Source organism: Barbatula barbatula (assembly GCF_947034865.1).
Source record: "Barbatula barbatula genome assembly, chromosome: 14".
NCBI classification, from domain to species: domain Eukaryota; kingdom Metazoa; phylum Chordata; class Actinopteri; order Cypriniformes; family Nemacheilidae; genus Barbatula; species Barbatula barbatula.
Genome location: NC_136777.1, coordinates 12,870,319 through 12,876,318, shown reverse-complemented (window position 1 = coordinate 12,876,318; position 6,000 = coordinate 12,870,319). Strand labels below are relative to the sequence as shown.

Below are 6,000 nucleotides of genomic sequence, written 5' to 3'. Positions count from 1 at the left end.
AAAGTCATACATGAAGTTCAAGACATTACCTTTGCTCAGTGTGTTCATTTATGAAATATTTTGGATACAGGATTTTGCATGAAAGGAGGTTTTTAGACTTTTTGATCCCCCAATATGTATTTGGCAAAACCTTAACATTTGTAACCTAGTTTAACACATCGGTCTTCATCATGTGTTGCTATGCAACCCCTTGTGTAGCGGCAGTGTCCCAAGTGCAGCGGGGAAACTGCAGTCCCTCTGTAGGCATGGACATCTGATGGAGGGACTGAGGGGTATATGCCAGGCCATTCCCCACCTGTGTCACAGCATAAGCTCTTGCTTTACCTCTGCTGCACCTTTCTCGACCATCTGGAACAGTCAGTGTGGGCAAGGGGCCAGAGTCCAGGACCAATGACTTTACACAGAGATATTGTGCATTTAGTCCAGAGGGATTAAAAGCCTGAAATCTTTAATTTCAGCAAAACTTCAGGTGATACCTGGCCAAAGACTGAGGTCTGGAACAGCTGTGGTTAACATTGTGTGCTGTATAATGTACAGAGTGCATATGTGAAAATTACTCTGCATGGCGCTTTGTGACTTTAGACTGACAATCTATATTAATATCTTTATAAGTAGGACAATCTTTTATAAATGTAAAAAAAGGTCAGTACTAAATATAAAAGGTATAGTAAGTTTATACAGTAAAAATGTACGAGCACATTTTTAATTCACATGTAAAACCTAGAAATAGAACAGGCAAGGCAAATGACCAACAGGAACAAATACATGCAAATGTGTGTCATATAAAGCACGTAATACAAAAGTCATCTATGTTATAAATTACTCTGTGTTAATTTACTTCTTAGACATAAAAGGAGAAAGGAAAAATAAAGTATTTTTAATTAATAAAAAGTATCATGTAACCACAAATAGCAGTAGATAACAACCGGCTCTCTTAATCTTTGCAGTTCTAATTCTGACCGCTGAAATATGTGGCGCAGTTTTGCAAGTCTCAGTTGTCACTGTTCTGTGGGAGATTATCTGAAAGGCACCTGCGCTTTCAGATTGTATTAACGCAAATATTAGAGAAAGTGGGTTGTTTGTCTGGACAACTGTAAAAGTACACTATATTTTGGAAATATAAAAAACCTCATTACACATGCATAACATTAATCAATGTGTAAGTTTACCAATATTTTACTATTTAAATGCACAGTGGGGGAACATTCGGAAAAAATCCCCGCACAGGCGCAAAAAGGTGGCACTCTGTAATAACGCTTTAAAACATATTCTGCACATGTATGTACGTGGAATTACGTAACAAAGCGTCTTTTAATCGCATTAACGGGTTACTGTACATGAATGAAAAAGTTTCTCTTTGCGTGACTATTCTCTCTCATCCGCAGCCTTCTCTCTACGATGCACGCGTCTTCTGTCAACACAACAACTCTCGCGAGATTTTCTGGCGCCGCGCACCACAAGCAGGAGTGTCTGGAGCTGTGAGGGCAAAGCGGGAGTCGCACCGGGTTCGCAGCAGGAGACGCAAGGCGAGAGAGGGCAACCGTGAGAGGGAGGAGCTTTCCCGAAAGTCGTCAACTCGTTGCGCTGTCAGAAGCTGAGCGGCGGTTCCTGGGATAAGGAACTACCGCTGCCGTGTCGCGGTTAGTATCATAATACAATTCCCCCTTTCGAGACAACACTCTTGCAGTGAGCGCTTGAATGCGGTCTCTCTATGTCACGTTAGGTTCTCCGTTAATCCCGTCCATCCGTGCTCCACTCGAGCCTTTAAGGAGGACGCGCGCGTTATCAGGGAAGCCGAGGGAAGCCCATTGGTCTCCCAGCGCCAGGTAAAGAGAAAGCCGATGAACGTAACGGTTAATAGGAATGTTATATGTAGCTTTTGACGCAACGCCTGACTCGCTGTGACGCAGCTGCGAATCACCGTAGATGATGAGCCGATGATGCGGCGCGAGGAGGTGATGCTGCGGTGCGGAGATGAGAAGCATCAGCTCCGCTTCTGGCCTAGCATATTTTGGCTTAAATCTTAATGAGAACTTGCTGGACAGCTCCACCTTCCACTGGCAATTTAATTTTCAATACTTAGTTGCCAAAGCTCGATTTATATCGCCGTGAACCAGACTGCAAAGTTTATAAACAGCTACTTATCGAAACTAAAGAGAAGATACAGAACCGACAGGTCAGCCCACTTAAGAAATTGTCCGACAGGTTGCGGCTGTAGTTCCACGAAGTGTAAATCCAATTTGATGTTGATATTTGTTTCTGTCACGCCCTCTTGTTTACATGGAGTTCGGACACTATCTGAACACTTTCAGAGTATTATAGGCTGAATAATTATGCATTATAGGTGAATTACTATTTGTGTGATTATTTCACAGCTTGATGTTAACGGAATTACTTTTAAAGTGTAAATTCATTTGATAATAGAAATAATGTCGTTTACTGTAGCCGTACGTACTGTGTGTTTCTGTAGAGCAGTAGAAATCTCGAAGACAAGTAGAAATCTTATGGTGCGAGAAAGCTAAACATATCAGAGAACCTTTACCTATTTCTTCATCATTTTGACCTTTTATATGAGGAATTATATGAAGTGATCGTTCCTGAGGTGGTAACATGCGAAGCATGTAATATGAAGTTCAAAGATGATATAATGCAGGTTGTGCAATTCATGAATATTATAAGTGGAGCTCAGAAATACACTTAATAATATAATGAAATCTTGGGGTGCACAAAGTTATGACCAACTTACATGACCTATAACCTGTGCTGTAGTGTCAGATTGATATCTAGATCATAGAAGTTGACAGGAAATGTCGAACCGATGAAATCTCTGTACTGTAGGTGCCAGGAACAGGAAAATAACGTCACGCTCGAATGAATCTTCGTATGTCTTGTGAACCTTATAAATGGCTGAATTATTTTCGAGGAAGTCTTTAAGTAGCTTATATAAAACAAGAACAGAAGACATTATTATATTGACCTCACATTAAGTGCTTTCCGGCTGTATGGAGACAGGGTGAGAACACTCTTCATAATAATGCCTGCAGCAGATTAGCAAAGGTCCTCTGAGTGCTCAGACGTCCACATCCGGCAGAATTCATTCACATATTTCTCATTTCCTCTTCTCGGGTATTAGATAGACCACCGGCTCTTCTCGGTTTCTGTTACAGTGTTTTGTGGCTTCAGCATTTGTGAATGGTTGCAGAAAAACATCTCATTCAAAATGCAACTCTGTTTCATATAAACAAATTCGTTTTAACTGCATACCCACTATATTCACAATGTTTGAATGTATCTTCAGTATAACTGTTGACTTGTTGTACTTAATATTTAAGCATTTTTCTGTTTCCTTGAAATGTAATCTTTACTTGTTGGGTAACTTAGTTGACGTAAAATATGAAAAAGGCTTGTTAATGTGCTCTGGCCAATACTTTATTGAGAGTGTAATTGTGCATGTAAATGTTATGGGAGTACTTGTTTATCTGGCTCGTGTGGTTAGTTTGGTGTTGTCTTCCAGAGCTATACTCAAAAACATGACTTAAGATGGGCGCTTTGGTGCAAAATTAAATTAAAATCCATATTACTGTATTGTTCGGAAGGTGGTTTCACCTTAAGCAGTTCTTTGCTTTTATTTCTTTCAGACAACATCATTCATAAACACTTTGGAAACTTGTTGGTTGATACTTTGTGAGATGGGTCTCTCTCCCCACGAACTCACTCCGCCGATGGGGCAAATGTTGCTACAGAATGTACAGACAGAGCAATGTTTCTTAAGTGTTTATGCCTTAATGGCAAATCACCGTACAAGTGGTCACTAATACTGGTTTCTGCATATTATGCTTGGAGAAGAGGAAGTATTATAACATTAACAAGCAAACACACTTCAGCTTTAATGAATAAATGTCTGGAGTTCTCCTGCTTCCTTTCATAATGTATTGAGAGATATATTACATACTCCTGCTCCACGCTTACACCCCGCAGTTACTGTATATGTGATGTTGCTCGACTGTTTTATAGAAATGTTTAATTTAAACCCGCAGGAGTCTGATAAATTCGTCTCTTTCTATAAGCAACTATGCAGTGCTTTGTATTCACATTAAATATGCTAAACCATAAATATGTGGGCTCATTTGCTTATTGTTTATTAAACGGTTGGCACTGCAACAATAAAACACGATTGAGAATAATAAAGAGAATTTCAGTTTATTGCGACAGTATATTGATAATGTGCATTGAATGCTTGCGACAGAAATTTGGACGCTTCTGGCGCGCTGAGAATGATTGATATTGTGTGTCTGTGGGCTCAACAGGAGGCCCCTCCCTCTCAGGCCCGCACAGGAATTAAATGATTATCTCAAGGGTTCTCCCTCGTTTGTATGGGAAACAATCATTTGGTATGGCAGCTTCAGGAGATCCCCAGGCGATAGGTGATGTGGCGATAGGCTTACTACTGCTCGGCTGTGATAGGGATGCAGAATAGTGTCTCCTGTTATTTACATGAACACTGCAACGTTTCAGAAGTGACGTCCTGAATGATCATGCCATGTGTGTACAGAACAGGAGTCACTCCTGCGGTTTCGATCATTGGCAGTGTAACCATAGCAACGAGGCTTCTTATTCATATCCGCAAAGTGTCAGGAGATACGTCATTTTCTGTATCATTCATTTTTGGTCATTCGGTCGCTCCACAATATTATTGCACAGCATCATCTACTAGTTGTTCAGGTGGGTTTTCCTTCACACTGCACACATTTTTTCAGGCATTAATCCGGTTGTAGAATGCGGTTGTCACTCCCGTAAATGATGGAACTGTGTGTGAATGGAACAGTATGAAGCAATAAAAGGCGAAGTGACAAATGAATTTAACCGCAGTGTGTATGTGGCCAGAGAGAGCAAAATAATGGAGAATCTTTCATTGCTTTGAGGTTGGGTGCAATCAAAGGTTGTGTTTCAGTGGATGGTTCTTTAGTCTGAAAGACTTTCAATGTGGAGTATTCTTGAAAACAGACATCTTGTAGTACCTCGCTTTGTGGAGTTTCAGGGTTAATGGGCATATTGCTATTCTGTTTCAAACCTGAAGCATATCTTTGAACAAGCAACTTTTGTGTTTGGTGGATTTAGGATACTAAGGATTATGTGTAGAGTAGTACTTTGCTGGGAACTTGGCCAAAAAACACAAAGTTTAAATGTTTAATAACAAAAGCGTATGTCATAAAACGAATGTCTGAAAGTCTGTTATATGCAACTACTGGTGTGTTCCAGTGTTTTGACTCATCGTCCAGGGTTTTTCTGCTCATGATAAATGATTAGGAACTTTACTGAAATCCCCTTGATCCTTAAATCACCCAAGCACTCCGCTAACTATATTAACAGCAGATTAAGGTACACCTCAGTTCACAAACAGGAATTATCAATTGGCTCCGTGAGTTCTCAGACTTGTGAAGAAACTGCATCATTCCTCTTTTCAATCTTATACATTTTCTCTAACACGGTCCAATAAAAGGAGGAAGGAGGCGGGAACCGGCGAACGTAACAAGCTTTTAATAAAATAAACAAACAACAAAATGAAAGTAAAATTCTGGCAGCTCCCTCGCGGTTGACTGCCAGCCGCACAAACATAATAAAACAGAACACAAAGCCCAGGCCTGGTCCTCTCTCGCCCTTCCCTGTTGTCGCTCCTCTCTTATGCCACCGGAGCTCCTGTGAGTGAGAGATGAGACTGGTGCATGCGCAGCTGACGCTCTGATCACTTGGGTCACCGGCCTTGTGCCGTTCCCTCAAGGCTCTCGTCCCGCCGTGCTCGCCACCGTCTCGTAATTAACAGTCTTTTAATAGTTCGGCATTACAAAATGAGCAACATTACAACATTTTAGAAAAATATAAAAAGTGTATATACAAAAGTATACATTTCATAAGAAACCTCTTTTTTGGCCTTGTGACACTGCAGGCATTGGCATGGTCTGTGTATCCAGTGACTCCTAAGTGACATCCTTACTCATTGCA

The 6,000-nt window shown here is 40.7% G+C and overlaps 1 protein-coding gene across 1 annotated transcript in view; it reads left to right on the top strand.

Annotated features, from left to right (window-relative positions):
- The first annotated feature begins 1,433 nt into the window (after nucleotides 1-1,433).
- akt3a (v-akt murine thymoma viral oncogene homolog 3a) overlaps nucleotides 1,434-6,000 on the top strand; it is a 68,005-nt gene continuing 63,438 nt past the window's right edge. Inside the window, exon 1 of the mRNA XM_079473339.1 lies at nucleotides 1,434-1,640. The gene's annotated coding sequence lies outside the window, so the exon portion shown is untranslated. The remainder of the gene's footprint in view (nucleotides 1,641-6,000) is intronic.